The following is a 26,645-nucleotide window of genomic DNA, read 5'->3' on the forward strand; positions in this document are numbered from 1 at the left end:
CCAGAAGTACATCTGCAGCATGATATTGTTCACTTCTCAAATTTTCAGACATATCAAGTTGAGCAAGGAATAATTCTACCAAATCATTATTGTCTTCCTAGAAATCATAGATTTGGTCAATGCTAAAAACAGATTGTACTTCTTCTTTATCATTAAATTTATCATCAAGCCACAAATTATGTGTTACTGCTGGTGATTGTGTCGATGGATAAAGGGTGAGTTGTTTTCTTTCGGTCCCCCTTGAAATGATCATGTTGCCTGATCGACATCCTATAAATGCATCAGCAGTCGCTAACCATGGTCTACCTAGAATGATAGGGTGTCCTCCTAAATTGGATTTGGGTTGAAGGACTAGGAAATCCACTGGATACTCCCAAGAGTCCAGTGAGACAATGATGTCTTCCAAAATCCCTTCAGGAATGACTTTGGACCTATCAGCTAGTTCAAGAACAATCGTGGTATGTTGCAAATTCATGAGCTGGAGTGTTCTCATGGTTTCAAGAGTCATGACATTGATTGCGGCTCCAAGATCTATCAAAGTGTTTGGAATCCGTATGTTGTTAATGATGGTGGTCACTTTGGGAATGCCAGGATCAACATACTTCTCCATGGAGATGGTATTGGTCATAAGGCCTGCTAAATTTCCTAAAACATGAATGGTTTGAGGATCAATCCTTTTCCTAGCAGGCTTCTTGAGGCACATGTCTTTGATGGCTTTGGTATAGATAGGAATGTCTTTGATAGCTTGCAGCAGTGGGATTTTTATGTAGACATTTTTAAGCTCATCTAAGACATCAAATTGTGGTATAGACAGTGGTGGTTTTACTTGGACCAATCGGTCTGGAAAAGGTGGATGCAGTGGTTGCATCTGTTTCTCTTTGGTATCATTGATTGGTTTTGTTGGATTTGTCATTTCATTTTCCTTTTCTGAGTTTTCTTCTTGATTATCTGTTATTGGAGAATCTTTGTTGAGCACCCTACCAGACCTCAAATTAATGTTTTGCAAAGGCAGTGTGGAATATGAGCTTCCTTCTTCTACATTATAGGCTGGCCTCTCTGCTCTATTATTCGGATTTGGGACAGTTTGAGCAGGAATTTGAGTGGGTCTGGGAGGTTGTGAGTTAGCTGGAAATTGCAGCTGTGGTGCATTTATTGGTGGAGGAGCAGGCAGAGCTTGTTGAGGAGGTTGGGGCTGATAGACAACTTGTTGAGGATACTGCTGATATGGTTGAGAATGTGATGGATACGGCTGTTGGTATTGTTGATATGGTTGTGAGTAAGGTGGGTATGATTGAGGATATGTATGATAAGATTGGGAGTACTGTTGAGACGGTCTCCATTGGTGTTGTGGTTGGTTTTGTGGTTGCTGCCATGGCATGGGTACATTCCATGAGTTTTGTGCATACATTTGATCATTCATAGGAAACTGCAGATTTTGATTTGGAAACATACCTTGGGTTGCTGGCCTTGGCTGCCATGGTCGCTTTGTGCCCATGTAATACACGTTTTCCATCTCTGCATTGGCTGCCATATTACAGTTCTGCAAAACTTTAACTTTAGGACAGTTAAACATATCATGATGTTCAGTACAGAAAGCACAAACTTGGATATTCTCTAGAGGGCAATCTTTTAATGCATGTTTCTTTCGGCACTTTGGGTAGAAGATAGCCATGATATGATCTTCATCTTCTTGTTTCTTCTTGGCTTTTAAAGTGTCAATTTGGTTCCCTAGAGTGCTTAACAAATCTGTTTTAAATTCTTCTAAAAGATTCCCTATTTCGGCCCTTGTAACACTTGCAGAGGCAGATTTTGTGACCCTTGATGACATGCTTCTCTTTCCCATTTTAGCTTTACTCCTTGAATACTTTTCGCACAAATCAGCGATTTCTTCAAAGGGTAAGGCAAAAATGTCACCTTTTCCCATCAGGTTGAGATCATCCATGTATTCCTCTCGGATACCTTTCAAGAATATTGTGCGGACCAGATCAGGAGGCATAGTTCGGTGTTTAGATTTTTGTAAGTTATAGACAAACCGTTCTAAATATTCCTCTAAGGTTTCATCCTCTTGCTGACTCATTCTAAAGATATCATCTTTAGAGTCTTTGGATCTGCAATAAGGCTGATACTTCCTAAGAAATATTCTCCTCATGCCATCCCAATCAACTATAGCATGCTCACCAAGCCCCATGAACCATTTCAAGGCTGATGCCTTTAGTGTGGCTGGGAACAATCTAAGCCTATGGGCATCATCTGTATAGCCATAAGTTCGACATACAATGTCAAACTCGAACAAGAAAGAGTCTGGATCCTCCGAAGCCATACCATAGAAATTTGGTAGCACGGATGGGGGTATGTTTTTCATTTTGATCTCCTCATCCTCCTGTGGTTCATGTATAGGGAACTTAAAAGTTGACTCCTCTTCATCTCCTTGGCGTGGTACTGAGCCAGATCCTTCCTCAGCCATTGTAATTGGTCTCTCTATGTCAGTGTCACTTGGTGGAAAAAGGAGGAAGGAAGATTGTTCGGTAATTGTACTACTTTCTCCTTGTGTAGAAGGTTTAGGAAAGTGCTTCTTCTGCGATTTGTGTGTGAATAAAGTTTCCCTCTCAATAAGAGTAAGTTCCTGTCCTGAATAAAAATTTTCTGCCAATGTTTGGATAACTTCCTCAGCTGGTGTTGTATTCCCTAGAGAGTCAGCTCCTGATGATGATGGGTTAGTTTTTAGATTGTGGGGAGTTTTTACAAATCTCCCTTGACTGTCTCTAAATCTAGGCATAAATGAACATGATTTCTAACTATGTTTTTGTTTATTTTTGTGTGTTGAAATTTTTCTCTTTTTGTCTGAATCCTTTAAGTACGCCTCCCCGGCAACGGCGCCAAAATGTAGTGTTCTAGCTAGGGTACTAGACTAGACTATATTAATTATCGACCAAGATGCGTAAGCTTAGAGGCATGCGTCTAAAGTATATAGACATAAAGGATTGTTGACTAAGTGGTTATGATGTAGGTCACAGGGCTTCTTTACGGAAGACTGGGATATGTCACCTATCATCCAAACACTCAGGTCACCTTGCTAATATAACTGATTACAATGCTGTCGTTAAATGCATTTACCAAATTACACACTGAAACTAAACATTGTGTATCACTGCAACAATGATCTCAATCTCCTTACAAAGACATTACACATAAAACCCTTGTTCAGTAAACACCCAGCATTCGCTAACATTTATACAATATCAAAATATACAGAGATCATAAATGAATTGTGAAATGAAAACAGAGTTTATGATGGTGCTTTTAAGAAACAACACAGGGATCGAATCCCTTACAGGACACACTTCCAGATCTCAGTGATGACTGTTCAGCATTACCATAAACGCAAACCAACCATAAGCGCAAACCATATACATTCAACGGAAGTCAAAAGCTATGGAAATCGAAACCCAAGTAATTGTAACTGCTGTGCAAACCATATAAGACTTATTGAAATCGAAATCAAACCATACGATAACTTAAGTGTAAATAAAATAGAAAAGAACAGTATACCGGTTGAACGCAGGGCCCATCCGCGTTCCAGAGGTACACTGGACTATATTCGACCGGCTATCAAATCAATATACGAGACACAAATCGGAACTGTAACTGGTTCTTAGTATTAAGTTCAAAAACAGAGTTTTTAGAATGATACAACGATTAACCTACTATCCATTACTTGGACTGTATTTACATAACCATGTCATTTCGATAATGAATGTACATTCGGAATTTGGCTATTGCTGCTTTTATTACATCGAGCTTTTCAAAATGTTTCTATCCTAACTGATCAAAAAGAACAAAAACTAAATCAAGATAGAATGAGTTGTTGTTTCTGCCTTTGTCGCCAGTGTGCCATGCTTTGACCTGAGTTGACCGCGCATGTAGGAGAGTCGATCCGGCTGTAAGATAGGTGTTTTTCCATGCTTGAACATTCTACTTTTCATCCATGCCTTCCGTTCTCGCCCAGCTGTTGTGCCACATGTCAAACAATGAGCTAATTACAGGATGCTGGAACTTCCTGTAACCATTTCACCAAAAACTTCTAATTCTTCAACATAAAATCCCTAAATCAATTCCAATGCATTTTAATAACTATAAGACTATTAATAATTAATTTTCAAGGATTCTAAGGGATATATGATGAAAAGGAATGGGTAAATGATATGTATTTAGGAGGAAAAAGGGGTCTTGGGATGATACCAACACCTACCATTCCCTACCACCCTTCTCCACTCATTTCAACATCCCTTGTGCTTCAAAGTTGAGAAAAAAATATGAATGTTTAAGGGAGAGGAAGCTATAGGACATCTTGTATGTATCTTGTAGGAATTCCTGTAGCAGCCTATCCCACAAAGAAAACCACACAGTTTGCAACCATCTTCGGAATAAGGACTCCAAGGATGAAGAAGATCTTCCAAAGCTCAACAGCAGTAAGAAAATCACCAGAAACAAGGTCGAACACCTGCACATCAAAAGAAATAAGCATCAAAAGAGGTAAATACACAGAAAAATAGGTAGATTGAAAGTATAACAAAGAGGCACCACTCTCCAGCATGAATCATCAACAAAGCACCTTACCCATAGGTATTTCATCTTGCTCTCTCATTAGTATGATATGATAAAAATTGTAGGATTATGTGAGAGTTGATTTTATAAGTAAAGGTGCCCAGCTAACTTGGCCACCTTCGATCAGTCGACGAGAAGAAAACAATTAGACCACTCCACACGTGGCAAAAGTAAAATCAAGAGAAAAAGGGAATAAAGAAAAAAATGGTTAAGTTATGAAGGAAAGGAGTGGGAGATGATTACGAGGTAAGATGGAATGATGGACTGATAGTAGGACCAATGGTCCAAAAGGAGTTGCTCATACTTAGACAGCTAGTACACCACCCCACATGATTATCCATGTATGGAAATAAAACATTGATTCCCATACAAAGAGAGTAAAATAAACTTCAAGAACTCATCGAACGAAGAGGATTCTCTCAGCCTTCCTAAAGCAGCACCTATAGGAAACAGTCAACATCTACAATGCATGAAACCTACAAGAATCCTATGGGTTACTGAGGAATCAACCTACAGCGCTGTCAGTGGGAACTAAGGGAGGTGAAATCAAGGGTTATCCTCACCAGAACGTAGAAAAGTGAGGTAGGAGCTATACCTTCCATATTTTCCATTTGAAAAAAAAAAAGGAAATCCTCGATTTGGCTAGGAAAATGCAGTGCATCTCAGGATAGGAGAATTGTATTGCATGTCACTGAAAGTTAACATTCAAAATTCCCTCACCTACCATAATTCTTGAATTGTGTCCACACAAGCCTCCATAATTACCAGGGAAAGATGACAGGAGGTTTCAATAAGAGAGAACCCACAAACACAGCAAGGATCCACCAACATCCTCCTGTAGTGGAAATTTTCACAAGGCACCAATGGATGGGGTTCTTTGAGAGGATGAGAGGATACAATGATGATGTGGCTAGAGAATTTTCCCTCTCACTCATACCCCTCACTAGGACCAGTGCCACTGCTGTGGTGAAAGGTTTATCAGTAGCAATTACCCCTAAAGTTATAAGCAGAATCACTACACTCCCTTTAGGGTTACCATGGAGAAAAGAAGACAAGGGTAACAACACCCTTGCAAAGAAAAGCTTGTTTTTGGAAGGAGAAGAGCCAATGGAGGAAAAAAATGGGATCAGGGGGGAGAGAATTCAATACCCTTGGAATAAAATTAGTTACCACCTCATTAAATACATTTCATGTGAAGGGAGATAGAATGTAGTGTATGGATACCACTTCAGGCTCCTCCAAGAACTAAGATTTGGAGAGAACACACCAACTCAAAATAGATTAAGTATACCCTATTTTCTTCTACAATCAATGATAGACATAAGCATCAAAGTGCAGGAGGGAAAACATCAACAACTAGCCCATCATGGGTTGATAAAACTCATCCTTGAAGATGCTCTACAAAACTTAGACTCCCTATTGAATGGACAACATTTACAGATATGCAAGCAGAAGGAGCAATTCAAGCTATTGAATATGACATAAGCCATACTGCTAATGAGAAAGAAGAAGAAACAGAGGAGGATATTGAACAAGAAACAAAGGAGGAAAATGAGGAAGAGACAGAGGAGGAAACAAAATAAGAAATAGATGACAAGAGTGGAGAAATAGAGGAAGAAAAAGAAGAGGAAGGAGGAGACAAAGAAGAGGATGAGAAAGAAAATGGAAAAGAGGAAACATGATAGAAGGATGAACAAAGGTCTACAACTCAAGATAGAGAGGAAGAAGAATCACCAAGGGTATCCCTAGAGCCTACAGAGAAAGAGGCAGCAACTACTCTTACTGCCCTAAGTACACCTGTCAAATCAAGGGGAAGAGGCAAAGACAAACCCCACTGTACTTCAAGACAAGAATGAGCATTAGGATTATATAAGGAAGACCTAAAACCCCCACCAAAACTCCAATTATCATTGAAGATTCACCAAAGCAACAAGAGAAGGCAGCCCCTCTAAAGAAAAATGAAGGAGAAGGATCATCAAAACAAGATTCTCCCAAGTCTCGAGTTACCTATGTTAGGAGGCTTGTCACAAGGTCGGCCTCATCAAAGGGAAAAGGTCTCCTATAGGAGACATAGACATACCTACAAGACATAGAGTCCATCCTATAGGAAACTCTGTCAAACCTACAGGAAACACAGAAAAGAGACCAGGAAAGTATCACTCAACAAGAAACAAAGGAAGAAGACCAAGAACTGAGAGAACCTAGTCCACAACTAAAATTCAACTCCTACTATAGGTTCATTGAAGGAGGTAGGATGATACCACAGAATTTTTCCATTCCCATATTCTTTGAAGTTGAAAAAGAGAGGGCAAGGACACACAGGTGGATGCAAATTGCCAAATTAAAAGGGGTAGAGGATATGGGCCACATGGAGGATAAATTAGAGGAGATGGGCAGAGAATTGAGCAGCATACGAGACAGAGAAGCAATGATGAAATCTCAGCTAGAGGTTGAGAACACATGGCTAAGGAAGAAACTATAGGAAAGGGAAATCCAATTGGAAACTATGGCCAATTTCTCCATGGAGGCAATCCAGTCTAGGATGCCAGCGAAGTCTTATGCCTTGTACCTCAAGGAACAATGACTAAAATTCCAAATAAAGACCCTAGTACAAAGAGGAACTATGCCCTTCTAAGGCTATAGACAATTCGTTGATCTTTGTGATCAAAGCACCTTGGCAGATAGAGCAAAAATATCCTAGTATTACCTACACAATTTGTCCTTGACAGATTTAAATGTGTGGGACCCAAATCCCAAGCTAGGGGGCTTGCAATTGATGACCTTAGTATCATGGATGAATCATGAGGAGGAAAGAGTTATAGAGATGAAAAAGGCAATGGAAAAAGAAGAGACAGAATCCCTTTTGATCAGAACTGAACAATCTAACCCAATGGCTGTCATAAGCGCCCACAACCTCATTGCAAATGATCCCAAGCTTGCACCAAGGTACCTTGCTATACAAGAACAAGAAGTCACACGCTTTGAAGACATGCTTATATTGCTAGGAGATGACAGCCAACAAGCTTTCCAGAGGAGATGGAATGCCTTGCCTTATAGCCTAAAAATCAGGGAATATCATTCTCCTGGCAAAATGAGAGAGGCACAAAATAGAACCCCAATGTATAAGCATGCACTACAAAGACTCAAAGTCAATTAGATTGGCTTGAGGCTCAATTCACTGTTGCTTTTGGGATGTTGGAAGGAAGAAAAGAAGAAGAAGAAGAAAGAAAGCAGTGGGAAGAGATAGAGAGGAAGGCGGGATTTTATTCATAGGAAGAAGAGACTATAGCAAAAGCCTGGGATGTCAGGGAAGCCACTAGATCAATGAAGGACATGGACATAGATTGAGTTGCTCAGAGGATGAGCAACACTTTCAGTAGGGGGTGATGATGAGGTTCATCATTGGGTAAAATATATGGACCTTAATATGCCTCCAAAATTACTAAAATCAACTTCTCTCATAATTCCTTACATGTTTTAATTATATTTTGCTTAATGAGATGAGTAAAAGTAAGATGTTATGTCTAGTGGTCTAATGTGCATTGATTGCAGGATTTCGAAGAAAATTATGGAAAATTATGGCTAATTAAGGTGCAAGAATTCGAATGAGACAAGAAGGAGAGATTATAGGAGATGGATCTTCCTCATTAAATCCTCACTCATTCGAAGATCCCTCAATCAAATCACACCAACTCGAAGTTGCAGGAAGCCGAGTCATGAGGATCATTGGCAACTGAGCCAGTGATAGTTAAGAACCAGTTTATCTTGAGATTGGGAGCCAAGCCTCCCTATATTTAAGGAAGTTTTTGGCAACTTCATTTGTATAAATAAGGAGGCCTAGAGCCTCATTAGGATTCAGATTTTTTATGCAAGATAACTAAGCACTTTCGAGTTGAAGGATTGTGATAAAACATTTTTATATATTTTTTAATATGTTAATGAAAATGAGCATTCCCTTGATCCAACATTGAGTTGACTCGAAGGGCTAAATCTCTTGGGTTAGGGCCCAACCCTAGCAGTAGAGGTTCCTCTTACTGTACTTGTATACTTAGTTTATTTCATAGATTACTTGTTGAATTGATTTTGGCATTGTTACATAACAAGTATTGGTGAATTTTATTAGTTTTCTTCCACTTGTGCATAGCTTTAACAGCAGATTTAGAGAGAAATAAATACCAAAAAGGTTGATAACAAGTGGATCTTGCCTCATTCCTCCCTTCAAGGACCATGGTTTGAGGAAAAACCCTCATTTAGCCCAAAAAGATAGAATTTTGGTTTCTTATGAAATTTAGGGTTTTTCTGCTAATTAGGTCAGCATCTTTCAGTTTTCAAAGATAGGTTTCAATTGTCATTTATGATATCTTCAACTTTGTATTAGATTTCATGGTGTTTTCACAATAGGCTGCAAGCATTTCCATGCATGAACTAGGCAAATAAATGATGAAATTCTGTTTTCCTATGTTGATGTAAACCTTTCTTGTTTTAACATGATTTATGGGTAAATGCCAACAATGATGTGTATATTGTAGGAGTTTCAATAATGCAGGAAGACCTCATATCAGCAGCCTCAGCCTAACCTTACCCATCCATGATCGCCAAAAGCCACTAAGTCCATAATCTGAGTTATCATTTCACAAGGACAACTTGCCATGCTTGTTGAGAAAATCCAACCATCATACAACTTTGGTTTGAGTTCTAAGGGAGTCTTAACCACTTCCTTGCCTTATTCCTTCGCTCACTCACCTTCCCTAAGCCTTGTACCACTCTCTAAATCACTCCTTATGATTTCGGCCTGTTCCTGTAGGAAAATAGGGGATCCTGTAGGTGAATTAGGAAATCTTGTAGGACGACCTATAGTGGCCTGTTTTGAGCCCGATTTGTGGAAAATGCATCATGAAAGATAGGAGAATACCCCTGCTTGCTTCCCACGCCATCTGACCCATCACAACCATCTCTCTCCACACCTAACCCACCTACCATACAATCAAGAAGAATTAGCATGCATGTTTCACAAAAAAGACAAAAAGAAAATGGTTGTTATGTTTATTCATGTGCACAATAGTTAAGTGTTTGATTAGAATAGATTGCATGCTTAGGTTAGTTAGGATTTCACATGTGTTAGCTTAGAATTCTTCTGAAGCAAGGTATCTTAACAAATATCTAGATGAGTTGTGTTTTTTAAGCATCTATTTCAATCTTTCTTTACTGCAGTAGATAGCATTTCAGTTCTCTCAATTAGGGTAAAATCCTCCTTTCTCAATTGTGTCTCAATTGGCAATCAATCTTTGTCTAAATCAATAGAAGGCTAGTTTGAGAAACCCTGGTGGTCTATCACCCAACTCAGCAGTGAAAAAAGAGTGGACCCATTGCATCTACTTGTGTATACAACATTATCACCTCCAAGTTTGTACGAACCCCGGGTTGATGAAGTAAAGTTGGTAGCCCCAGGAGCTGCAGCATTCTTGTTGCAATATTAGTGCTCATCATTTAGCTCTCCTCAAGCTCCACTAACTTCCTTCTTCCCCAACCAATTCCCAAGATTCCCAAAACAATAAAGGGAACATCGAGAAGAAAACAATAAGAAAACCATGGAAAACCAACAATAATACGACACCACAAACAAAGTGGCATGGCCATGCACAAGAAATCACCAAAATACCAAAATCACAAGACTGAAAACAGGCACCATGACTCAATCCCCAGAGTTCCCAATGTTTCCAAGGGAAATCTCAACCTGATCCTTCTTCGAGACTTCATGTAAGCCTCTTTTCCATGCAATCCCTTACATCATACTGCCATCAACACATAATAGCCAATGCATAAATCAACGTAACAATACATTGGTTACCTTACCTTGTTATGTCAAGCATGTTGTCTTACAACTGAACACATCCATGCCATATCTCGAGGAATTCCAATTCCTTTGATATATCTAGCTATAACTAGACACCAACTGTTATACCTGTCAAATACATGTCCATGAATATAGAACATACCCACATAATGTCAGATGAAATCAAGGTTAAGAATACTTCCGGTATGCAAAGCACTCATTCATTTGGAATTAGGGTTTCCAAACATAACCAAAGGAATTCTTGCCCAATTCCTTTCTTTTACCTTTTTACCTTGTTGCAATTGAGGCTTACTATGTACTGTCACATCACCCAACTGTTAGTTATATAAACACATCAATTGTTACCTTTTCATGCTAATACCAAGCATGTTTCCTGCAATTGTTTACACATGTCAACCACATGTTCCAAATATCAAGACAATCATATCTATCAATTTGAAATCAACCTTTACCAAGACTAACAATCATGTCATAATCCATACTCAACTCATAGTCATTAGACATAATGCTACAACTATTTCCTACTACACTCAAGTACATATCAATTGTCTCAATGCATATGTGTGATTAAAACCATCTTAAAATAAGATCATTTGAACACATTCAATTCGTCAAACATTCAACCAACTTGCAAACATACCATGTTAAATAAATCAACTAGATGACATAATAGACACCAAGCACCCAAACACCAAATAAACGACATAATCAAACAATCAAGCACCAAATATATGAAACAAGAAAACTCATACCTTAATGTATCTCAGGGGAGGTTATCTTGCCTGCACAATCAAGCTAGATTAGCACAGTATAACTTCACAACATATCAACTCAACCATAAATAATGTCATAATATCCATGACAGTAACTAACTAACATGTTCACATCATAAGCTCATCAACATTTCTCATTCATGCACAACAATCACATATGTACGATCAATCTAGATTAGTTCAACATAATGTCACAATAAGTCGACTCATACCTGAATGTCATAACCCTAACCATCTGACCAATCCAATTTAACATGCTACATGTAAAATCAAGATATTAATGTTATAACCCTAATCATCAAGTTAACTAACATATAACAACAATAAGTTAACATATAATATGCTCATCAACAACATATAACATAATCATCGAGCTAACTACAAGTTAACATATAACATATTCATCAACGACATATAACATTATCATCTAGTTAACTAACATAGAACAATAAGAACAATGCATACGACCATGACATACTATCATTCATGACTATCTGACACATGTTCATATGACTACACTAATCAAATAGCATTTATCATGTATGTAACCATAACATCAATAGAAGGAAAGGCATACACATAACCATAATGCATATAAAAACCATTAACCGAAATACTTGCATGCCCACCATACAAACCTGTATGATGATTTGCTCTTACCCTGAAGTCCCTTGTTGCAACTTCACTTTAATGATCTGCATCTCCTGCTCTATCTCAACCAACACATTAGCATCATAACATACCAATAGCATCATGATGACCTAAATTACATATAATGACCTCACAATGCATGCTTGACCTACTATACATGCATAATATATCCATGGCAATGCATGCATAATAACATATAGACACCGAAATGCATACAAGCACATGGACTACAAGCATAAGGAACACATATGCAATTGACATGAATGCATGACCAACACATCGTCCATCCAGTCCGAGGGGTGAACCATTCTCTAATACCACTCTGTAACACTCTCCTCCCACATCTATCCTCCAAGTGGGGTAAACATGTGAGGAGAAGTTACTATGATATGATTCAACCTCCTAAGTCAACTTAAGGAAGTGGAACCCAAGGAAATGCACCATAGAGACATTCCACATGAATAACAAGACTCCTGGGAACCATCCCAACCTCTCAGATAACCTGTTATGAAACCAGCTCACAAAAAGATAGAAAAGATAGATCAATGCCTTAGGAATAAGCCTCTTCGAGGGGGAAACCTCCTTTACATTACACAAATGAACAATTCTTCGATGATTCAAATGAAAAAACCTCCTTTCTATATATAGGAGTCTACGGGATCACAATATAACCAAGCCGACCTAACAATAATAATATAAAGGCACAAAAATAACAATAGAGGGATTCTATGGGGCACAATAATAACAATATGGGGACAATAGGGGCACAATAATAACAATAAGGGATACAATGAAAATAGTAATGGGGGGATCACTAATATTATAGGGACCTAACATGCCCCTCTCCTTCAAAAAAGTGTTGTCCTCAACGCTTGAGTAGTTCTGGATGCTTCTGTATAAAATTCTCATCCTCCCATGTGGAATCTTCAATGGGTAAGTTCTTCCACTTGATGAGATACTCTGAAATTGATCGATTTTGTAGCTGTCAAGTTCTTGTTTCTTTGACTGCTTTAGGTTCCAATATGATTTTTCCTTCCTCGTCAAGTTTTGGTAATATTGTCTAAATTGGAAGCCTATCACTTATAACCTTCTTTAGGCATGAAACATGGAAAACTAGGTGGACCCGAGAAGCTGCAGGAAGCTCCAATTTGTATGCCATAGTGCCTATCTTTTTGCAACACCTTGTACAAACCATAATACTTTGGTGATAATTTGTTATCCTTAGATTTCTTGAGGGAAATTTGTTTATATGGTTGCACCCGTAGGAATACCCAATCACCTACCTCAAAACTTCTTTCGTTTTGATGTTGATCTGCCTGCTATTTCATTCTATTCTGTGCCAAGGTGAGGTTATCCTTTAAGAGTTGGAGAACTTCTTGCTAATGCTCGATGTGATCTTCCACTTCTTGAACCTTATAATTTTCTCTTAAATATGATGTGATGGATGGTGGATGGTATCCATAAGTGCCATAAATGGGGTCATTTTTGTTGCAGTATGGAAGGAAGTGTTATACCACCACTCAGCTAGAGGCAACCATTTTACCCATTATGTCTATTTATCAAATACAAAGAAACGAAGATATCCTTCCAAACATTTGTTAGATAATCTCAGTTTGCCCATCATATTGAGGATGATAAGATGAGCTATGAGCTAACTGAGTACCAAGACAAGAAAATAATTATGTCCAAAAATTTCCAGCGAAAATGGGATCTCTGTCACTTACAATAATCATTGGATTTCCATGTAGCTTTTGAATTGTTTCCATAAATGCAATAGAAACTGTGCTTGCTTTAAATGCATGAGATAATGCACAAAAGTGTGCATACTTGGTAAGTCTGTCCACTACCACCATGATAACACTCTTTCCTTCGGACTTGGGTAAACCTGTGATAAAATCCATTGAAACCTCCTCCCAACATTGGCTTGGAATAGATAAAGGTTGTAATAGTCTTGGAGTCATAATTGTTTCAACTTTATTTTGTTGGCAAACCAAACATTCTGCCACAAACTTTTGAATATTTGATTTAAGGCCATCCAAAAAAAAATCCTTCTTAACCCTATGGTAGGTTTTTAGAAATCCTAAGTGCCCTCCTAAGGGAGAGGTGTGTAATTCCCTAAGAATCTGTTGTTTGAGTTGGGAATTCTTACCGATCCTTGTACCATAACGAATCATTTTTCTAGATAAATGTATCAGATGTATTGGGATCTTGTTGTTTATTTTAAATGGGTGCCCACACTTCCTCGTCATTATTCCATTCATCCCTTGCTTCATTTATCCAATCTGATTGGATAATAGAAATGGCGCAAAGAAATGCTTCCACATCCTCATATTTTCTTGAGAGTGCATCTGCCACAACATTTTGCTTCCCTTTTTTGTAGATGATTTCAAAGTCATAACCCAACATCTTTGTGACCCTTTTTTGCTGCTCTTCTGAAGATAATCTTTGTTCTAAAAAGTATTTAAGACTATCATGATATGTTTTTACCTTGAAGTGTCTTCCTATTAGGTAGGGTTGCCATTTCTTAAGTGCATGTAGTATTGCCAACATTTCCTTCTCATAAATAGCTTTATTTAAATACTTTCCTTTGGTTAGACGAGTTTCGAAAGCAATGGGTCTTTCTTCTTGCATTAAAACAACACCAATTCCATTTCCTGAGGCATCACATTCCACAATAAAGGTTTTTGTGAAGTTCGATGTAGCTAAGATTGGTGCTTGGCACATTGCCTCTTTAAGATGTTCAAAGGCCTTCGTTGCTTCTACAGTCCATGAAAATGCATCTTTCTTCAATAATGTTGTTAAAGGTGTTGCTATTCTCCCATAATTCTTAACAAACTTGCGATAATACCCTGTCAACCCGAGAAATCCTCGTAGATTCTTTATGGATGTTTGGATTTTCCATTCCTTAATGGTTTTAATTTTTCTAGGGTCTACCTTAACACCTTCATGAGATACAATATGACCCAGATATTCCACCTCTTGTACTCCAAAGAAACATTTGGAGATTTTTGCATATAATTGTTTCTCCTCCAATAGTTTGAGCACTATGCCAACATGTTGGACATGATCCTTCCAAGACTTGTTGTAGATTAGTATATCATCAAAAAATACTATCACAAATTTTCTAAGGAAGGGTTTGAAAATGGAATTCATCAAACCTTGAAATGTAGGTGCATTAGTAAGGCCAAAAGGCATGACCAAAAATTCATAATGACCCTCATGAGTTCTAAATGTCGTTTTTGGAATGTCTTCAGTATTCATTCTGATTTGATGATATCCTGAATGAAGATCCAACTTGGTGAAGTAAATTGATCCATGCAATTCATCCAATAATTCATCAATGACAGGAATGGGAAATTTATCTTTAATAGTGAGCTTGTTGAGCTCCCTATAATCTGGACATATATGCCATGATCCATCCTTCTTGTGAACTAATACTGCTGGAGCAGAGAAATAACTTTGACTAGGTTGAATTATACCAGCCTCTAGCATTTCTACAACCACACGTTCAATTTTGCTCTTTTGGACATAGGGATATCTGTAAGGCCTGATGTTTGGAGGAACACTTCCTAGAATTAAATTAATAGCATGATCATGATCACGAATAGGTGGGAGGCCCTTGGGAGTCTCAAATACCTTGGAATGATTGTCCAAGACTTTTTGGAGATCTAGAGAAATGGATGATTTCGATGTGGGAACCTCTAGTGAACATAATTGTGCAATTATGCCTCGTTGTTCTTTCTTTAGAAGCTTTGTCATTCCGTTAGAGCTTATTATCTTTCCCGGTTTCCCTGCAATACCCCTTAATTCAACTTCCTTTCCTTCTGAAGATAATTTCATGAAAAGTTCTTGAAAATTAAAAGCTATTGTACCCAAGGATTGTAGCCATTGGACTCCTAGTACAACATCAACACCACCCATTGGAATGGAAAGCATTGGGCTATTCAATAAATATTATCCCATGGATAGCTTTAGATTATGGCACTTTCCTGAACAATTTATGGTTCCTCCACTTGCAACCATCACTTGACACTCTGGTGTTGGATATAGGAAGCAATTTAATTCCTTGCCTATCTTACAATGAATAAAATTATGGGTACTTCCCGAATCAATCAACACTGTTACCTTTTTCTTCTTGATATTCCCTTCTATCTTGATAGTTTGAGGAGTGGTAATTCCAGCCAATGCATTACAAGATATGGTCGGATTCATTTCTTCTTTTTCTAGGGTTTGTTCCTGGTGTATATCCTCTTCTTTTGACGTTTCTTGTTCCTTTTCTTCCTCCTCTTCACAATCTATGTAAAATAATTTCTTCTCGGCACACTTATGACCTTTAGTGTATTTGCTATCACAACTGTAACAAAGCCCTTTTGCTCTTTTTTCTTCCAATTGTTGTGGTGTCAACCTTGTAGGTTGTGGATGGCTAGGGGAAGTAACACTTCCATCTTTATGATTGTGAGTGGTAGGCTTCCTTGTTGCCATAATTTTTCTTTCCATTTTTCTTGCCAACCTGAATTCCTTCTCCAATGAATCTGGTTCCCAAAGGCGAACCTCATGTTGGATGTTATCTTTTAAAGTCCCTATGAACACATCAATCCTATGCTCCTTTGGAATATATTTTACCCTTATATTCAATTTTTGGAAGTCCTCAATGTGCTCCATCATTGAACCCTTTTGTTTGAGATTTATCAATTGGCTAAAAAAAGTGTTTCTTTTTGTATCCTCCTAATGTGCTTTTATTTCATCCGTAAAAATAGCCCAAGTGACAATTTGTTTACGAGAGAAAAGCCATCGATATCATACAAACTAATTTGGTTCCAAATATAAAGTTGCAATGTGTACCTTTTGTGTGTTTGCACATTATGGAGATCGAAAAATTGCTCCATATGTAGTATCCATGTTCCAGGATCCTTGCCATCAAATTTCCTCATATCGATCTTTGTAACATGGTGGTTCTTCGATCCAACATTAAAGTCTATGAAATCATGATTAACATTTATTTTGTTCTCATCTTGAGTTTCCTTTACTACCCTTTCTCCATTAGTAAGCATTCTTTGTAGAAACTTTGTCAAATTTGTCTTCAAATTTGTCTACAAATCTTCCATTCCTTTCTTTAAATCATCCATCTTAGCTTCCACACCATCCATCTTAGCTTCCACGCCGTCCATCTTAGTTTCCACGTCATCCATCTTAGCCTCCACACCGTCCATCTTAGCTTCCAAGTCATTCATCTTAGCTTCTACACCGTTCTTTAAACCATCCATCTTAGCTTCTACGTCTTTCTTTAAACCATTCATCTTATTTTATGTTATCTTTTGTGCAAGTGAAATTTGTTGCACTTAGTTTCGTAATTTTGATATATCATGTTGCATTTCTTCCTCTTCTTCATGAGTCATGCTAGAGCTTTCAGGTTGCTTACTAGGTGTTTCCATTTTCTTTCTTCGGGGCATCAATTACCGATAATAATGCTTCACTATGCCCCTTGAATTCTGTCAAACTAATTTTTCAAACCAAGCTTATGTAAAATTTAAAAAAAAATACACACCTTTTTTTTCTTTATAGGAGCTCGATATTGAATCTGATGTACCTCTATAATTTTGGATCTCCCAGTTTTGAAATCATGACTTGTAGTATCCCTCTGCGTCCTCTTTCCAATGCCACCAGTCTGATCGAAATTGGATTCTCCAAGCAAGAGTTATGCCAATCTCCCACAGTGACCTGATTATAGACTACTTCAGTAGAGCAAACTTGTATGATGTGCCACGTGTCATTGTTTCAACCTTAGGACTTAGAACTGATACAAACAAAACTACAATCCATCCTCGTTCTGAAACTTCTTATGAAATTTCAATTTGATGCTTAGAGAGAAAGTTATGACGATTTTCCCAAGGTCACCTGTTTAGGATGTAATTCGGGAGCCTGCAAAAACCCTAAATGTCTCAGATTATATCTCTGAAAATATAGCGAGACAAGATCTGAAATTCGGACCCAAGGTTCAGACCGCTTTCTTCTCAAATGGGTTTTTTTTAGCTTCTGAAACTTCGTAGCGAACAAGTTATAGCGAAAATTCCACGATGACCTGTTTTAGATGAAATTCTAGAGCTTGCAAAAACCCTAACTTCCTCAAATCATATCTCCGAAAATAAAGTGAGACAAGATCTGAAATTTGGACCCGAGCTTCAGCAAGATTTCTTCTCAAATGGGTTTTTTTTTTAGCTTTTGAAATGTCGTAGAAAAAAAGTTATAGCGAAAATGCCACGATGACCTATTTGGAACAATGAAACCCTAGAATCCAAAGCTCTGATACCAAATGTTATGAAACTAGCTCACAAAAAGATAGAAAATATAGATCAACACCTTAGGAATAAGCCTCTTCATGGGGGAAACCTCCTTTACATTACACAAATGAAAAATTCTTCGATGATTCAAATGAAAAAACCTCCTTTCTATATATAGGAGTCTACGAGATCACAATATAACCAAGCCGACCTAACAATAATAATATAAAGGCACAAAAATAACAATAGAGGGATTCTATGGGGCACAATAATAACAATATGGGGACAATAGGGGCACAATAATAATAATAAGGGATACAATGACAATAGTAATGGGGGGATCACTAATATTATAGGGACCTAACATAACTAGCCCCCAGGTCCCATTGAATTTTTAGACCAATTAACCCCGGACGTTCCCATGATATGGGCATGCATGCATCTAGAAGTATTTAGATGGTTCCACATGGTATGCCAACATCTAGGGAATTTTTTGCTCAATGTTATGCCAGCGTCCCCGAGATTTGAGCCACTTTTTCAGGCCCAGAGCCCAGGTCACTACCCATACACTTTCAAAATCCATGATTTACATAATATCAAGTCTTACATATCAAAACTGACTTGAGGACTAGGCTTGACCATCCCCAACCGGGGATGACATTTTGTCAAACACTTGGCATCAATACAATCTACAGGAAATGAATATAAGAGAGACAATAAATGACTGATAACTCATATGAGACTTGACAAGAAGGATCACCACCCTCTTCCCTTAACTGTTTGACATCAATTAGGTCTTGCATCCATTATTTTTTCAGTTAAAAGTAAATACATGAAATAACCATGACAATAATTAGTCATATAACCATGCTTATAACCATCATTAACCATGAAAATAAAAATGAGATAACAATCGTTAAAGCCACATATTAACAAGTATAAAAGCAAGAGAACTTAGCTTTTATTAAACATAGGCAAGTCTGACCAGGTTTGGGACTTCCACGTACCACCCGATCATAAACATGGCTAAACCAACTCTTTCTTTTAGCCATTCACCCTCGTTCCATATTCCAAACATGACTGTGGGATCTCATGGATAAACCAATCCATAAAAAACCAAGGGAATCCAAAGGTTAAACCACCTCCACTCTCACCAAACTGTGATCTTGCCAAAATCGGCACAGAGATCACAAAACCAAACTGATCTAGGAATGCATCTGGACTCAATCACTATCCTTGGGGAATTTTCTATCTCCTTATCTCTCAGTCTTTACTGCAATATACACTGGATCACTAGGCTCTAAATCGAGATGCTAGTCTCTCAGTATTTACCACAATCCACACCAGATCACTAGGCCCTAAACCGAGACTCCACCCTCAGGCTTTACCGTGTATCCCACCAAAACCAGTCAAGGGATTCCTAGGCCTTTGGGATTTTCCGGATACCATCTCCACCCCAGATTTCAAAACCATCTAGCAATTCCAAAGCTCAAAAATGAGAAAACAATCCCATCACACCATGGCTATCCAGAAAAAGGCAAAGGCAAGGCTGAAAACCATTGTCATAACCCAGAAAAACCATGCCACCAACAACATGAGAACCACACCAACATGCAAAGCCATGCATGTCAAAACTAGCTTGGAAATCACACATGCAATATGTTACCTACAAGTATTCCTACTGAAGTTGCTTGATCCTGCTCTTCCTTGCTTGATCATTGCTTCATCTTTGCCTCCTTTGCCTTTCTTGATCCAATGTCAAGAAAAAGCTTTCCAACTGATCCTCATAAGCCTTTTTATCAATGAGCCTCTATTTTCCTCAATTTCCATTATTTTCCTCCTCACATGAAACCTATGACCTTTCACCTTCCTTTTCTCCTAATTTCCATTATTTTCATAAGTAAATGTGCCAAAAATGTCATTTTGCCTTTCCAAAGCCTTAATAATCCAAATGAACACCCACTATGATGTTTTTCCCAACATTCAGCTTGGAATATGTGTCACATTACCATGGTCTTATATATATTTTTTTACATGGATTTTTAACCAAGGCTGTTACAATGTGTTTCTTACAATATTTGCAAAACATTTCATTTTCAACCATATCATAATGGATTTATTTAGGGACTTACTTTTATTGTTGTGAGCCATGTTAAAGTCTCAAATACAACAAAATTATGCAGAGGAAAACCCTATGTTAAGATATTTGTAGCCTAAAAAAAGAAAACTACAACTGTATGAGAAAAATATGAGGGTTTTCAAACACACCTTTGAATGGGAGCAACAATCCAGTCACGAACTCCAAATAATGAATTTGTCTAACTAGGAAAGAAAGAGATCTTCCTAATTCGTTAACTCAAGTATTTGATTTAAGAGAGATCTTTAATAGAGTCCTTAAGGCTTGTTTCTGGTTAATAAATGGATATGGCAGGGAGGAAATAAGGAAAATACTTGTTTGAGACTAAAATCAACCACCAATAGAGGGACCTTCCTTCTTTTAGGTTGAACCCAAAATCTTCAAACCATTCTCTCTCCCCTTATCAATTGATATCGTGAGTCCTCTCATGATGCCCCTCAAATTAAAAATGACCTAATTGAGAAATATCTCTACCTTTATACTCATCTCTTAAATGCAATCTCTATTATGTTATATAGCAGAGAAGTCGTGCATCTTATTGATGTAATATAATAGTATACTTCATTGTAATAGTGAATTAAGAGTGAGATCAGTGAGGTACCAAACTCCCCCGTGTAAACAACCCTAAATTAAAATATACAAACTAATTACATAAATCATTGCTACTAATTATCGACACAAAATATTCAACTAATTTTAGCATAGGATTTACGAAAACATGATCAAAGAAAACTTACCTATCAAACGATGATAAATCTTACTAGTGATTTTGGAGTCATGGTGCTATTTGAATCTCTTTGTCTGCAACAAATTTTTGGGAATGAATCTCCACCTAACCATAGGCTTAGTTACAAAGAATCTTTTTATAGTTGTCCATCCCCGAGCCCTCAATCAACTACTACTATTAGTGACTCTTTTGTCTCTTAGCATTCTCCTTGTTATACAAAATCTTCACTATTGCAGACAAAGGTGAATTCCCTAGATCTAGTGGTCTAATCTAGAAAAACAAAAGACAAAAAGGTTTGAGTTTCCCTTGGAGAAATTAGAAAATAGGAAAGAAGCCTACTTGGAATATGTAGCAAGCCTTCCTTTCCTCGTTGCTTGTAAGCTCCAACTCTAGCTCCAAGTACTATAATTAGAAGCTACACATGTAACTAAAACAAGAAAAGGAACCATAATCCATGTAGCATAATCTAAAATCTATATTCAATGAGTCAACATGGCATTGAAATACATGAGTGCAAATATAACACAACAAATATAGGAAAACAAGATGCTCTTTGTATTAACAAATATAGGAGAGAGTTACAACCATAAATAGAAGTCTGACTTTGTAGATGTCTACCCAAGTTGACTTGTCCTTCCTTGTCATAAATAATACCTCAACATCAACCCTAATGCATGAATATGGTGACTCCTTTATGCTCAAAGCAACAACATTAGGGCACTATCAATCTCCAAAAGCCTACCCAGACCTTATGGGAGGTAGTAAATTTCTAGGATGAGTATGGTAGTTTAGGATTTACCATTCAGGGCTTGAGATCCACATATGATGGGAGGATGAGCTCAATGGATAATAGATAAGGTATCCAAGATAGGATCGTATAGGAATTCAATATCTCTATATGTGGTAAATAGTTAAAACTACCTTGGAAGCTCCTCGAAGAGGAAGCTTCAGAGATATTTTTATTTTTCTCGAATTTCTAGAATCAACACACTTGTAGAAGGGAGTAGCATGTGCTAATCATTGCTAGTGATCATTGCGTGCTTGAGGCTCAGTCCATTGTTTCTTTTGGGAATGTTGGAAGGAAGAAAAGAAGAAGAAGAAGAAGAAAGAAAGCAGTGGGAAGAGATAGAGAGGAAGGCATGATTTTATTCACAGGATGAAGAGACTACAACAAAAGCATGGGATGTCAAGGAAGCCACCAGAGCAATGAAGGACATGGAGGTAGTAAATTTATAGGATGAGTATGGTAGTTTAGGATTTACCATTCGGGGCTTGAGTTCCACATATGATGGGAGGATGAGCTCAATGGATAATAGATAAGGTATCCAAGATAGGATCATATAGGACTTCAATATCTCTATATGTCGTAAATAGTTAAAACTACCTTGGAAGCTCCTCGAAGAGGAAGCTTCAGAGATATTTTTATTTTTCTCGAATTTCTAGAATCACCACACCTATAGAAGGGAGTAACATGTGCTAATCATTGCTAGTGCACAAGTATGCAACATGTAATGAGCACAGGTGGCCAAGCATGCAAGGAGAACTTGGGCTAAAAACAAAGTTTTTGAGATAGTTGTCGTAGAAAATCAGACTTTTTGGAGAAGTGATTCTTGGGGCTTTGTGAAGGGATTATGAAAAAGTGTTCCAGGATGTTTATTGATCCAATTTGCAAGCCTATTGAATAAATGTGACAAAATGGTCTGTAACAAATTCCCCCCTAAAGTACAAAGTCAGAAGCAGTGGCTGAGGACTGAAGTTCTTTACTTTGTGAAAAGTTTGGATCAAGAACAACTAGTCGAGATCATCATCTACTACAATACATTTTTCATCGTGATATCACTTCTAAGGGAAGCATACCCATACTCAATATATAAGTCATATTACATGTATAATGATAAAAAATGATGACAAAGTGTGGACCCATGCTCGGATAATATTTTGTATGATCATAGCCATCAGAATTTGTGATTTTGTATGAATCCTCAGATGCAACACATATGGATGAAACTAGATCTAGGGTCTTCTATCTTGTTCACTCAATCGCTTGATGTATGATTCTAATCTTGCGAATGAATGAGTTGGATTCGAACATGGTAGAAACCTTCTAACTACCAACTAATGATGTAAGTCATTAACAAGCATGAGAGAAACCATCGATGATATTAATGGCTCTCAAGGTACTATAGTACAATATATGTGGTGTGAATGAATGAGTTGAAATCGGACACCACACAAAATATTCTCATCGAAGGCCAATGATGAATAGTTGTCGTTGGAAGCGAGGAAATGTTCCATTGATATATGCAATCTCCAAGGTACCAAAGGGAGTTTCTAAGTCAACTTCCTAGATAATGAGGTGATGTCGACAGGAAGCAACCCATCACAAGAGGGCCTTGATGTATCCCCATCAACAATACGAAATGGGTATCAAGATTGTATATGGAATAATGATGTGAAATTGGTTAAGGAATGACAGACATGAATGAAGGCTTAAAGGTATTATAGTAGATGTCAATTGAAGGATTTCCCTTGAACATATCGGTGACACTTATTAGAGTTGGCAACATTGACAGATCAAAACTTAATGCGAAGGATTTTTAACACGGTATGATGAACCAAAGAGGTAAGAAGATTTCTCAACCCAACAACCATAGAGATGAAGTGGAAGAGTGTCATGTTCAAGATTCGAATCCAAAGGATCAATGTCTCCAATTTCGACAAGTAAAGATCTCTTTTGGGCTGGAAAATTTTGCAAAACCTCGAGAGTTAACATAGCAGAAGGGGCTTGAGCTAGGCCTTCCACTATATTATAATTTTTTGCAACTCTCACATGAGGATTGAATTTTGATTTGTGAATAACACCTTTTGGAGGTTTAATAGTTAATTTAGTCATAACCACATTAGGAAAGGATCCTAAGGAGATGAGGTAGAACTTGTAGATTGATTAATAACCTTACTAGCTAAGGGATTCAGTTTACCGTAGTCTTTATTTCTGGTAGCCACCATGATTTCATTTTTCGGTTTGGTGGAAGATAGCATCATGACCAAGGAAGAGGAAGCTGGATCCTCTACAACCATGTTCATCTCTTGATTAGGGAAGGGATCTTTTAACACAGCAGGTGCGGTAGATGATGACCTGAGGAATTAACTAAGTTTCGCTTGATGTAGATATCCCTAGGTAAAATGTTCATCATTACAGATTAAGAAAGGAGAACAAGGTTTCCATTCATCTTCAGGAGACTGGTTATTTTATTTACCCTACGAAGAATTATCTTTCTTATTCTTTCCTTTTCCTTTATTTTTACTTCTGATTTGTTGTGATTTTCCTTTCATATATTAGATGACATTAATATCGGAAGTAGTCGCAGGAGTAGCAGAGGAGGGGTTTTGAGTAATCGCAGTAGGAGATGAACCAAATAATTTACTCACTGTCTGTTGGCTAGCATAACCAATCACGCCATTAGCAACATGTGATTCTTTAGTAGGAGGTGGTGGAATAGTGTGTTGAGGTCTCGGAGCATTGGGTATTTTATCGTAGAGCGTGTCAAATTGCTTATAAACGAGATCAAGATATTGGGCATGAGAAATCACTTTCTCTTCAGTAACGACTTCACCTTTTGAAACATCTTAAGTTATTGGTGCTAATAAGGATTTGGTGAACCATTCAACCAATAACTAATCGGAAACGTAAGTTTTAACCAATCGACACCGACATCTCCACTCATGAATATTATCCGATATATGGGTGGAATCAGATTATTTAAAGGAGATCAATTTTGGTTTTGGTTTTGTCACGAATAGGCAACTAAAAGTGATTTAGAAATGTATTTTCTAAGGCACTAAAGTTGTTGAAAGAATCTCATGGCAATTCGATATACCACTTATATGCCATACTAGTGAGAGTTCTCTGGAAAAGTCATAAATGGATAGAATCATCATTTTAGGAGTTTAATCAACACCATAAATGATATGTCATAACATGAGTAGACAAATATTCTCCAAGATTTCCATTGAATCTAGGAATGTCACTCAGTAACTTCGTAGGAATGACCGACCACCAAGGAGAGTGACAAAAGGGATCATTTGTAAGCTGGGTCAAATTTGGAAGCTCAAGAGTTGCAACAAATGATAATTTCCTATGAAAGTCTACCTAGGAAGGTTGACCTTAAGGAGGAAGGTTAACCTATGGTGGAGGATACCCTGGGTATGACGGAATAGTTTAGGCCACAAGTATTTGCATTCCTGGGTATGTGATCCAAATCAGATCCATAAATGACTATCATAGAACCATGACTATATCGGGACGAAAAAAAAATCCTTGAAGAATCCAGAACAGCAATCGAAAACACCCTGAACCAGTGGCCATGGCAGCTGGCGCGGAACGACGAGGACCTCGGTCAAAGCGCGCTGACCGAGGCCCATGGAGACTGCATAGGAGGTCGATGTAGCCCCTGGGAGCCCCGGATTGGGAAAAGGAGCTGGTTTTCGATGCGCGATTAGCGACTGGGTGAATAGGGCTGAAATGGTAGAGCCTTAAGCACTCGGTCACGTTGGGAGCCAGAGGACCGTGGGCAGAGAAACGAAAAGCGCCATCGTACGAAGGTGGGACCCACAACCTGGAAACCAGTGGTTTGATTGGGGTGCCCTTGAACGGTAAGAGGTTTTGGAGAAAATGGAGCGATCACACCCAGCGATCGACACGTGGTAGTGGAGGTGAGAGAAAAACTGTCGTGATCGCGCGTTATCGGTCGAGCAAGTCAACCGCACTCGGCGTGCGTATGACGTTGGATCTGGAGGGGCCCAGATCGGACAGCTAAGATTGCGTCCGATAGACAAAGCGGAATTGACAGGGAATTAAGCAGTAATTTAAGGGGATTTGGGATCCGTTGATCACCATGGTGGAGAAAGAAACGAATCAATGAACAGGCTGGCGTTGTTCCAGTGAGGACATGTGGCTACTTCCCGAGCATTCATGTTGACGCTGAACAAGGAACTCCAAGCACGCAGACAGTAGACGAAGCGACGCAGGCGGGAGGGGAACTAAACAGGCATGGAGGTCGAATGGCTAAAGCCATGAACAAAGACAGCTGAATGGAGATTCAGAGAGGGAAAGTGAAGAGTCCAAGCGACCAAGAGAGACAGTGAACAGTGAACGTTGAGAGGAGCACTGAGCATAGAGAGTAGTAAAGCCAAGCAGAGGAGACAAAGGGCCGAGCTGACCACGGGCAGCATCGAGCACCAGAGAGCTTGAAGAATCAAGCCTTCCCATATGTCCGGATTGAGCATCAGAGTTGGCTCTTTCCACTGTAGACCGAGGGTCACAGAGCTGGTAGGAAGAACAAGAGTCTGTGTACTCCAAGTGGCTTAGGGAATCCAAGAACCACCCTACCAAGCAAAATCTGCTTCAGGAGAACTCATATTGAGTCCCTGCATTGTAATTTCTCTACTAAAAGACACAATAAAACAAGGCCACCACTGAAGCTGGACCAGAGACGTAGCCCTGGAGAATAGGGTGAACTCGTTATTAAAAACTGTTTTTGTATTTGTGTTGCTTACTGTATTTCTCTGCTGTCTTTCCATTTATTTTCTATGTATTGGCAATCTGATCGATCCGTTGTTT

This window comes from Pinus tabuliformis, chromosome 4_1 (genome assembly GCF_031772625.1).
Source record: "Pinus tabuliformis cultivar Carrire ecotype Pingquan chromosome 4_1, CPIR1, whole genome shotgun sequence".
Classification (NCBI taxonomy): domain Eukaryota; kingdom Viridiplantae; phylum Streptophyta; class Pinopsida; order Pinales; family Pinaceae; genus Pinus; species Pinus tabuliformis.